Consider the following 11,672-nt stretch of genomic DNA (forward strand, 5'->3'; position numbering starts at 1 on the left):
CTCTCCGAACTCCTCCCATGCCCGAGTTTTTGCCTCAGCAACCACCCGAGCCGCATGTCGCTTGGACTGCCGGTACACATCAGCTGCTTCCGGGGTCCCACAGGCCAAAAAGGCCCGATAGGACTCCTTCTTCAGCCTGACAGCATCCCTCACCGACGGTGTCCACCATCGGGTTCGAGGGTTGCCACCGCGACAGGCACCGACAACCTTGCGGCCGCAACTCTGGTAAGCCACCTCGACAATAGAGGCACGAAACATGGTCCACTCAGACTCAATGTCCCCCACCTCCCTCGGAACATGTTCAAAGTTCTCCAGGAGGTGGGACTTGAAACTCTGTCTCACTGGAGACTCTGCCAGACGTTCCCAGCAAACCCTCATAATACGTTTGGGTCTGCCAGGTCTGACCGGCATCCTCCCCCACCATCGGAGCCAACTCACCACCAGGTAGTGATCAGTTGACAGCTCCGCCCTTCTCTTCACACGAGTGTCCAAGACATGTGGCCGCAGATCAGATGAGACGAAGACAAAGTCGATCATCGAACTGCGGCCTAGGGTGTCCTAGTGCCAAGAGCACATATGGACACTCTTATGCTTGAACAAGGTGTTTGTTATTTACAATCCATGACGAGCACAGAAGTCCAACAACAGAACACCACTCTGGTTCAGATCAGGGGGGCCGTTCCTCCCAACCACACCCCTCCAGGTCTCACTGTCATTGCCCACATGAGCATTGAAGTCCCCCAGCAGAACAAGGGAGTCCCTAGGAGGTGCACTTTCCAGTGCCCCCTCCAAGGACTCCAGAAAGTGTGGATAATCCGAACTGTCGTTTGGTGCATAAGCACAAACGACAGTCAGAACCCTTCCCCCCACACGTAGGCGGAGGGAGGCCACCCTCTCATTCACTGGGGTGAACCCCAACACACAGGCACCAAGTTGGGGGGCAATAAGTACGCCCACGCCTGCTCGGCACCTCTCACCAGGGGCAACTCCAGGGGGGAAGAGTGTCCAGCCCCTCTCAAGGAAACTGGTTCCAGAGCCCGAGCCATGCGTAGAGGTGAGTCCAACTATTTCTAGCCGGAACCTCTCAGCCTCACACACCAGCTCAGGCTCCTTCCCCACCAGTGAGGTGACATTCCACGTCCCAATAGCCAGCTTCTGTAGCCGAGGATCAGACCGCCTGGGTCCCCGCCCTCGGCCACCACCCATCCCACATTGCACCCGACCCCTTTGGCCCCTCCCACAGGTGGTGAGCCCATGGGAAGGGGGACCCACGTCTCCTCTTCGGGCTGTGCCCGGCCGAGCTCCATGGGTAAAAGCCCGGCCACCAGGCGCTCGCCCGCGTGCCCCACCTCCAGGCCTGGCTCCAGAGTGGGGCCCCGGTGACCCACGTCCGGGCAAGGGAACACTAGGTCCATTTATTTGTCTCATCATCGGGGTCTTTGGGCTGCACTTTGTCTGGTCCCTCACCTTGACACTTGAATGTAATAAGAAGCTTTAGATTTACATAGTTGTACAGCCACCTTATTTCTCAAACTCTTGTATGACATGAGATCGGTAAGGAGCTTTGATTTTAACACTTTCTTTATGGCTGTATCTCGAGTTTTCATAAGTTTAATAAATTCGGGATTTAACCGGAGGTGTACTTTGTCGTGTTTTGCATTTTATTTCCTTTGTAAATTTTTCTGTTAGCCCTGTCATTGCTACTGTTATAGCGTCACAGCATTCATTTTAGGGATGCACCGATCCACTCTTTTTTACTTCCAATCCGATCCCGATACATAGATCTGAGTATCGGCCGATACCGATCCAGTTCCGACATCATGATCATCACTGATTTTATATGAAGCTGTAATAATCTCCTCTCAAGTACAATTTGTACAAATATATGCATGCATGCGTGTCCAAAAAGGCAACTTGAGGTAAGTTTTATTAATGTTGGATAAGTTTTAAAGTTAGAATTAAATTCTCTAACACAAAACATGTTTCTTTTTATTCCTAGCTTTAAAGTGGATATTAAAGTGATTAATTTCAGTGATTGTTTAGTTGTTTTATATTTTATAAGGGGCAGATATAAGAATTTTTTTCTTCTTTCTGCACTCTTTTCATTCAATGTTTTGTTTTTGATGATTTTTATTTTTTTATTTTGTTTCATTTAAATGAATGAATAAATGAATTAAATTATATTAAATGTTAAATGGCTTCAAACATCTGCTAAGTTCATGGCATAAACCAACAGACATGTTCCTGTTTTTAGTATTTTACATCACTTTATAATGTAGCTGTTTATGTTTTTAATATATATAATTTTCAAATCATGTTTTTTATGATTGTCTACTGTTGTACTGATAAATATCTCCTGGAGGGTAAACTATATCTTGACTGCAAGTATCAAGCTGCAAAATCCTTCGTTTTCTATAACTGATAGTGGTTGGTCGTTAATTATGAAGTTTAGCAACTTCTCAGTAAACATTTGAGCTCCATGGTTTCAGCGACGTTTACGTCTTGTTCAATCTGAAGCAGGCAGCCTTATTTGGGGCAGCTGCGCTCAAGTCTGTCCCTCCTCAGAGACGGGCAGACTGAGCGGGGCAGATTGGACGCAGCTGGCCGGGGTCGAGTCGCCTGTTGTTGGTTGAGCAAAGAGCAGCGCCCCGCTGAAGCCACGGAGCTCGAATGTTCATTGTAAAACTAACTAACGTGGTTTAATGTGGCGCTATGGCTCTGCAGACATTGCACGTTGTTGTCTTGTTTTGTGGTGTTTATAGTGTAAAATACTTCCACATAGCGGACATGTTTAGATGAAAAGTTGGTTAGCTGTTAGCCACAGTGCTGCTAACTCAGCCCTCATGTTGTAGCTGGCTGCAAACTATGAACTGGATTTCCTGAATGTGAGGCGGGTCTTATTACTCTGGGTTCATGAGACATGCCGCCGTTCAGGAAATCCATTCCATAGTTTGAAGTCAACATGCATCATGGATCGGAAATATCGTCAGGTGGATTGGAAAATCTTATACGTAAATTATGCTGGTATCGGAGGCCAATACCGATACTGGATCGGATCGGCCCCATCCCTAATTCATCCACACTCTTCATGGCCATTATTTGTTCCCAGTTTCGATTGTGTAACTCATGTGCAAACTGCAAAATGCTTGATTTAGGAATAATAGATTTTACAGTGTTAATGCTGTCGAGTCTTCCAAAATATCTGAGTCTTTTTTCAGTAAGTTTTCTAACTGTCAGAGTCAAGTTAGGGTCAGAGAGCCCCGTAATTAAATTATAAGTCCTCGTAAGTTGCTCAGGTCGATTAGTAAACATCAAATCAATAAGTGTATTAGTCTGCTGAGTAATTCTAGTAGGGCCTTTAGTAACTTGATGATAATTGAATTTAGCCATTACTGTTTGTAGTTTTTGTTTGCCACCTATATCTAACCAGTTGATGTTAAAATCACCGTAGCATATTGTTTCTCTATAAACCTCAAGCTGTTTCACTACATTACTTAGTTCATTATAAAATGATGCATTATGTGATGGTGGGTTCTAAAAAACAACAATATTGAAATTCATTGACAGATAAAGTTACATTCAGAGCGATGCATTCAAGAGGAGTGCTTAACTCAACCAAAAAACATTTAAATTTATTCCTAATATATATCAGCACATCACCTCCTCCTCTGCCAGAACCTCGGTCCTTTCTAAAGCATTGAAATCCAGAAATGTCTATCATATTTGTTGGTATATTGTCATGGAGCCAAGTCTCTGTTAAGCAGAGATAGTCCAGGTTTGAGTCTGAAAGCAGGGCAGAAATCTGATCATTTTTAGGGATCAGACTACGAATGTTTAAATGTCCTCCAAGCAGACCTTTTGGTTTACTCGCAGGTTCCCACATCACTCTGGCATGATTAACAGTCTGGAAGAAAAAATGCTCTTTTTGATTAAGCCCAGTCCGGCACAACGGTTGAAGTTGGGCTTTGTATAAACGCCAGAGAGTGTAGTGATGTGGGTTCTGTTTCCGCGTCCGCACCTCGCTCTGGTAACTCCAAGCTCCGCACCAGCAAACTAGAGTGCCAAGTGGACTCCTGCAGTCCTGATGTACACAGGGCTGATGTCTCCACCTGCAGCAGCTCCCACACGCTCCACCGGGCCAACCTGGATGTCATGTGTTATCGGGCCAGGGTTGAGATGTTTGTCCCCAGCTAAAAGTAAAAGCACTAATAAAACTTTGGCTACATGTTTTTGACTTTGTTTGGGTCCAACCTCATTCATCTTGTGCTGTTTGGTTTGTTTCCAGGCAGATGACCAAATTGAATACAGCGTGCCATGACCATATCCAAACATGTACAGCTTAGATTGTCCACCATTATTTGACTTGTCCAATGTGTCATCATATAGAACGAGATTACAAGCCCAAATGTATAATAGCAATAAAGAAAATGTACAAATATGAGGAGTTGGCGTGGTGCCCAACAAACCATTCCAACCCTCGGCGGCCATCAGAGCAGGGCTGGCTGACATCTTCAAATCTAATATAGAACTTTCACTTACATCATACATGGGCAACTGTAGTATGACAATATACGAGATATATATGCATACAATATTCACGAGTTCCTCATCTTTCTGACTGTGTAAATGTCGTGCATTGAATTTAACAGAAATGTAACGAGAGACGTTATTTATCTTTGACCCATCAAAATGAATGCGGCCATTTATTTTCAGAATCAAAATTTAACATCAAACATTTACATTAATTTGGCAAAATATGAAAATAATAACAGACAAGTTTCACAGAAAATGAACTTCAATCACGCGGCGGTGATTGAGGACTTTGCTTCAGATATTTCTAAAATATCTGTACTGATTTTATGAGATAGAGGAGAGTTTTAAGATGAAATGGAGATTTATCTTACAGAGAGATATGTGAGGGAATTAATCTGTTTGTCCAGAACGTGCACGCTTCATCAGATCTCAGCTTGCCTCCGGTACACTTTAGTCGAAGAAGAAACAGTTACCTGGTTGACGTAGATCAGCTCGGTATAGAATCCTTCCGACTATTTCAGCGTCTCCGTTGAGAGCAGCTGAAATCCTTCGAGAGTCGTGCGTGGTTTGTTCAAACAGAAGTTATAATCCCAAAACGTCTCTGGATCATCCTGAACGCGTTTGCACCCAAGAACTCTTAACTCCTTTCACTCTAACAGAACTCTCAGGATCTGCATCACTCCCTCCAAACTCTTTCCTTCTAGGAACTGACTAGACTCTTCAAAATCTTTCAACCCCAGCAACTCTGACAGAGCCGGGAAGTTGCCACATTTTAAATGAGTTTACTTCCGGGTTTACTTCAGAGCTTTCTGATTCGTGGATGGACCAGAAAGAGGTGTGGTTTTTGACGTAAGGTGTTATCAAAAGTCGAGGTCAGAGAATGAGTTTGTTTTCAACATACAGAAAAGATTATTGCAGGATACCAGACTTCGTGGAGTCTCACTCTGTTGTATCTTCTCAAATAGTAAAACATGACATCCCTTCTTCAGTAAACATTTAGTTGACCGAAGCTTCAACTTTCACATACTTACGAAGCTTGCTCATTGAAGACAGAAAATCAAGAAATGCATATTAACCTGATTTCTTCTTTGAATGAGGAATAAAAATCATTACTTACTGTTTATGTAAAATAAAAATGAGTAGTTCTTTTCAACCTGTAACATTGAGTGAACCAACACAATTTGATTATCAAACATTTGTAAACAGTGATGATCATAGAGAATTGTCTTTTCTGCTTGATTAATTCAAGAAAGAAAGTCATCAGATGGCTCAGACTGTATTCAGATCAATGAAATAACAGTCCCTGTCCATCTGATAGATTTGGGGTCATCAGGGTCAGATCAGGGTCAGATCAGGTTCACTACACAACATTTAGAAAAACATCACACTTCCTCTGTTATATCCAACAAAAGTATTATTCAAAAACTTCATTTACAATTACAAGCGTTATTATTTTTTTTTTTTACTTTATCCAATATTGAACCATTAACAACAAAAAACGGCTTATTCACAACAACACGTATAACAAATGTAAACGTTGGGTAACTGAGGTTCAAACAAAGTATGAAATAAAATAAAACAGATCAAATAAAACAAACAAAAATATGTTAGCGGGTTACTATCTGAAACTCTTCCATGAACTTGTACAGTTTTGCTGCGTTTGTGTTTTGCATCTTACTCAGACATGTTTTGAACAAGGACAGTTCATTTTTGAGAGCAGGGAATGAGAGGGGGCATTTTGCCAATCCACATTTATGAATGTAGAATTACAATATTTACAATATTGACTAGAAATTCCACTTTTTTTCTGTGACAAATAAACCAAAGTGAATATTTTGAAGTGAGAATAAATCCACATTCATGGCTTTGGAGGACAGGAAGTTATGAAGGAGTTTCCATAAATTCTGAACTTCTCTACACTCATAAAACAAGTGTTTGGTTGTTTCCAGCTGACTTCTACAAAAAACACCGTTCTCAACATCAAACTTAAATCTCTCTCTATGAACTCATTGGAAAGATATACTTTTTTTTTTTATTTTAGTTCTTTATATTTAGGAGGAATTGTGAATTTTAAATACTTTGTCCTATCTGAATTTGAATCTGGATAATTCAAAATCCCATTTCAGTAACAAGTCACTGCCTCCAACCTTTTGAAATACAAATGTCGGTACTACAAACCAAATGAGATTACCATTTTTTTAAAAGGGACTGGAGCCATCTAATTTTTAAAGTTCCATTCATAATTTCAAAATCGATTGCCTTGAAACCACCTTCCTCATAATTTTTTAGCAAATCTCTTTTTCTGATGTAATGATGTTTGTTTTTCCAAATAAAGTGAACATTTCTTCTGTTAATCTCTTTTATGAGATTTGGAGGGAGCTCTAAGGAATATGCAGGATATGTCAGCCGGGATAAGGATTCAGTTTTTGTGAACAGTGTTCTACCAAACAAGGTCAAGTCTCTTTGAAGACAATTATTCACGGCCTTACTACATTTGACAATATTGTCTGGTAAATGTTTTCTGTCACTAGTAGCTTTACTGGGAAACCGGCAGTCCAAGCGGCATGTGGCTCGGGTGGTCGCTGAGGCAAAAACTCGAGCGTGGGAGGAGTTCGGAGAGGCCATGGAGAATGACTTCCATACGGCTTCGAGGCGATTCTGGTCCACCATCCGGCGTCTCGGGGTGTGTGTGTGTGTGGGGGGGGGGGGTACACCACCAACACTGTTTATAGTGGAGGTGGTGTGCTGCTGACCTCAACTCGGGATGTTGTGGGTCGGTGGACAGAGTACTTCGAAGACCTCCTCAATCCCACCGGCACATCTTCCACTGAGGAAGCGGAGTCTGGGGACTTTGGGTCGAGCTCTCCAATCTCTGGTGCTGAGGCCACCGAGGTAGTTAAAAAGCTCCTTGGTGGCAGGACCCCAGGGGTGGATGAGATTCACCTGGAGTTCCTTAAGGCTCTGGTGGATGTTGTGGGGTTGTGTCAGCTTGCACGACTCTGCAATATTGCGTGGACATAGGGGGGCAGTTCCCCTGGATTGGCAGACTGGGGTGGTGGTCCCCCTCTTCCAAAAAGGGGGACCATAGAGTGTGTTCCAACTACAGGGGGATCACGCTCTTAAGCCTCCCTGGTAAGGTCTATTCAGGGGTTCTGGAGAGGAGGGTCCGTTGGATAGTCGAACCTTGGATTCAGAAGGAGCAGTGCGGTTTTCGTCCTGGTCGTGGAACACTGGACCAGCTCTACACCCTCAGTAGGGTCCTGGAGGGTGCGTGGGAGTTTGCCCAACCAGTCTACATGTGCTTTGTGGACTTGGAGAAGGCGTTCGACCGCATCGAGGCGTATCATCCCACAAAATCAAATTTTCTTTTCCCTCCAATCCCGTTCCTTCCAGTGATGTTTCTGGTTTTCAAGCCTAAATTATTTAAAACTAAACATCACCAGCAGACATCACATGTCGTTTACTTCTTCATTTTTGAATCATTAATCATTTGGGCGGCTGTGGCTGAGTGGTTAGAGCAGTCGTCCTCCAATGCAAGAGTTGGGGGTTTGAATCCACCAGCAGTCACATGTCGAAGTGTCCCTGGGCAAGACACTGAACCCCTCATAGCCTCTAATGTGTATCCCATCAGTGTATGAATGTGATCTAAAAGCACTGATTAGTCTCTTTAGAATGATATGTTCAATTAGCTTTGTATAGATCTAGTAGAGTGCTGTATGAAAGGGTAAATGAGGAACAGATTGTAGTGTAAAGTGCTTTGAGTATCTTGAAATAAGATAGAAAGGAGCTATATAAGTACTTACCATTTACCATTTACCATTACGTTTCTGTTCCAGACATAAGGAAGAACATTTGAACACAAATAAATGACAGATAAGGCCACATAAACTCCATTATTATATAAATATAATAAATAGTTTAGCTTTTCTGCTCACCCTGCAGAGCTCCAAACCATTTTTGTCATTTTAAGAGCAATACATAAAAGGATTTTTCCAGGCTCTTCTTACACCATATTTTTAATATTTTAACATTTAGAATGTACTTAAGAATTTTAAAGTGCACTTTGTCAAGGATAATGTCATTCTCAGGTGCTCATACTTACTGGTAATCTGCATCTAACATAGCAGGTGGAACCAGCAGGTGAAACAGCTCCAGTATTATTCTGTCTCTGTCCAGCATGTTCACATCCTGGACAGAGAGGAACGATGGTTTGAGAGAGGAGTAAAGGAGGCCATCTTTGTGAAAAGAAATCGTCCATCATTAAACAGGGGTGGAGGCCTCCGGGTTCAACTGTCCCCCTCTTACAATGCTGTGATTGCTAGTATCACTCAGCCCTCTGTGAACAGTAAACGGCCATCAGTGTGCTAATGATCCATTGTTAGGCTGATGGTCCTTCTTGAGCATGTGATCAGCTGGTTTTGGTTGTCAGCAGCAAACTGGTTGATCCACTCTGAGACGGTGCTATTTAAGAGACTGAGCTGAATACAGCTCCTCAGACTGAGGAAGTCTCTCGGATGAGAGACGAAACGTTTCTACATTTTTTGTTGATTTGCTTTGTTTTGTTTTTTTGAATGTCCAGAGGACCAGATTTAACTTTTTTAGATTTTTCTACCTGGATTATTGAGCATGCATCAGGATAGCTCCAGTATTACTTTACTGAAAAAAGTTAAGAGCTTACGTTGCTGCATTCTATAGTTCTTTAACAGGTACTTTAAATAAGCCGATACAATGACAATTTAAAATGTAATACAATGCATAAAGACTTGAAGAGCTGTGGCACCGGAAAGAAAAATTCTTCCACAAAACTATAAAAAGCTGGACCAGTAAGGGTGAGGGAAAGATCAAATGTATTGAAGCGTCTTCACAAGGTGCAGCAGAATGAAGTAAATTATATTTCTCATCACATTTCTTACAGTCCTGCAGCTCTGATAACAGCTGCTTTTAAATGATCCTGGCCGATCAAAAATGGGAATGAGTCAACCGTAGACACATGTACCGGGTGGTATAGTGTCATCTCGCCAACCTTCATGTGAACCATAGCTATAGCTGTTAGGGTTGTTCTCGTCTCTGCGAGGCCCTGCAGTTCTATAGCACGTTCTATGAGAGGTATTTCCCTGTGAACACCGTTAGCGGCGGCTCTGAGCTCCTCGAACAGTTTGGCTGACAAAATAGTTATGTCGGCTCCACCGTCCAGTACGGCTTCATGTGTGAGGACCCTTTCAAGTGTGATCATCAGGTAAGCTTTTTTAGCAACCCCCTTTCTGATGAGGTTACACAGGAACCTTGTAGGTTTTGGCCAACGTTTCTTCTTACGTTTACATTTGCCTATGTAATCCCAGTTTATCCGAACCGTTGGTGCAGTCGCTGCTGCTCCTGAGAGTTCGGTTTTTGACGGGCCTCCGTCATTGATGTATGAGATCACCCTCTCTCTGTGTGTTGAGGGGCTCTCATTGTTTGTAACAAGGTCCTGGTGGCTGTCCGTGACAGCGGCAACGTTGTTGTTTGTGTCACCTTGATTTGTCTGAACCGAACAATTAAATAGTCTCTTGATGAGATAATTTGTATTTCTGGATTCAAATCAATGAAATAACAGTTCCTGTCCCCTGAAGGTCTTCAGAGACAGATTGATGTCGGAGGCCTAGTTCACTACACTTTTCTAGTCACCCTTATTATTTCTCTCACAACCACAAGGTGACAGAAAATGTTGAAGTTATTCCTGCTCGAGGTTGACCTACAAGCTATAAAACTGTGCTGTGGTTTTGTTTCCAGCGTTTCATCATTTCAACATTCCTTGAAGGAATGCATTCAGAAGAGTTTTAAACTAAAACAATCTATGTTTAAAAAAAAAGGACATGCTGTGGTTAAATCTGTAAAATAATATTGTGTGCAAGCTCGTACACATTTGTGAGGTTTCAAGGATCTATTTTCTTGAAGAATTTGTAAGAGTTTGTCTAGTGGTTCATAAAATATTTTGCTAACAGACAAACAGTTGATGCCAAAGTTTAAACCAAACCTGTGGCACAATGTGAAGTGCTTGAAGGACGTGCTGGGGATTACTTTTGGACCATCACATCAAATGTTCACTCCAAAATATGTGAAATTCCTTAGAGCTACAGTATTTAAGAGTTTTCAACAATCAGTTGAGGCAGCCATTTTGAATGACTCATTTTTAGATGAAGCTTATTTTCTAAAACTGAAAGGTATTGACAGAGTTGTAGCCATTTGGGTGTTTGCCCAAGATGATTAGATGTTATTTCTTCCATGGCTGTCTGAGGGACTCCATGAGTAGCTGACCCAACTTGACAACATCACATTTAGTCTGAACAAACACGCTGTGGCTCTTCTTTAGCTCATTTGTGTGATACAGCACCATCATGCCACGAGCGATGGAGCCCTGCAGCTTCACGCGGACCGGACACTCGATGTTCTCCAGCACCACGCTGCCATCAATGCAAGCCGCCATCGCATAGGCATCGTAAGAGACGAAGCACGACCCAAAGTAAACATCTCTTTTACTCTTCATCGCCTCTTTGGAGTAAGCCCAGCACTTAGACGTTATTTTCCTCATGAAGCGAGCCGCCGGAGCATCCTGACTGACCAGCTCTTCAAAGAACTCCTGCACATATGGAATCAGCGTGATGTAGGAGAGGCACCACTCGGGGTGGTGTGGTGTTGTTCTTCACAGCTTAACCATGACAGAGCGTTTCTGCACCAGTATTCCCACGATGCAATGTATGTGGGACAGAGGAATTCTTCCAGAACGATGTAGGCCAACTCTGGATCCATGAAAAAGTTGAACTCTGCACCAAGAGTCACATTCCCTTTTCCTGCAAAAATAGATTTGTTCAACCTTCAGTTTGAAGTTTCAATGTTCTGGATTTTTTGTGACATAGAAACACATTAGTAGAGTATATATGGTAACTGGACTGTACTTATATAGCAGCTTTCAATCTAATCAAGGTACTCAAATCTCTTTACAACACAATCTGTGCCTCATTTACCTCCGACACACACATTCATACAGCACTCTACTACACACACATTCATACAGCACTCTACTACACACACATTCATACAGCACTCTACTACACACACATTCATACAGCACTCTACTACACACGCATTCATACAGCACTCTA

The 11,672-nt window shown here is 42.6% G+C and overlaps 1 pseudogene; it reads right to left on the bottom strand.

Annotated features, from left to right (window-relative positions):
- Positions 1 to 10,783: 10,783 nt before the first annotated feature.
- The window catches only part of LOC119407537, a 7,034-nt pseudogene continuing 6,145 nt past the window's right edge, over positions 10,784 to 11,672 (bottom strand).

This window comes from Nematolebias whitei, chromosome 3 (genome assembly GCF_014905685.2).
Source record: "Nematolebias whitei isolate Nwh7 chromosome 3, NemWhi1, whole genome shotgun sequence".
Taxonomy (NCBI): Eukaryota; Metazoa; Chordata; class Actinopteri; order Cyprinodontiformes; family Rivulidae; genus Nematolebias; species Nematolebias whitei.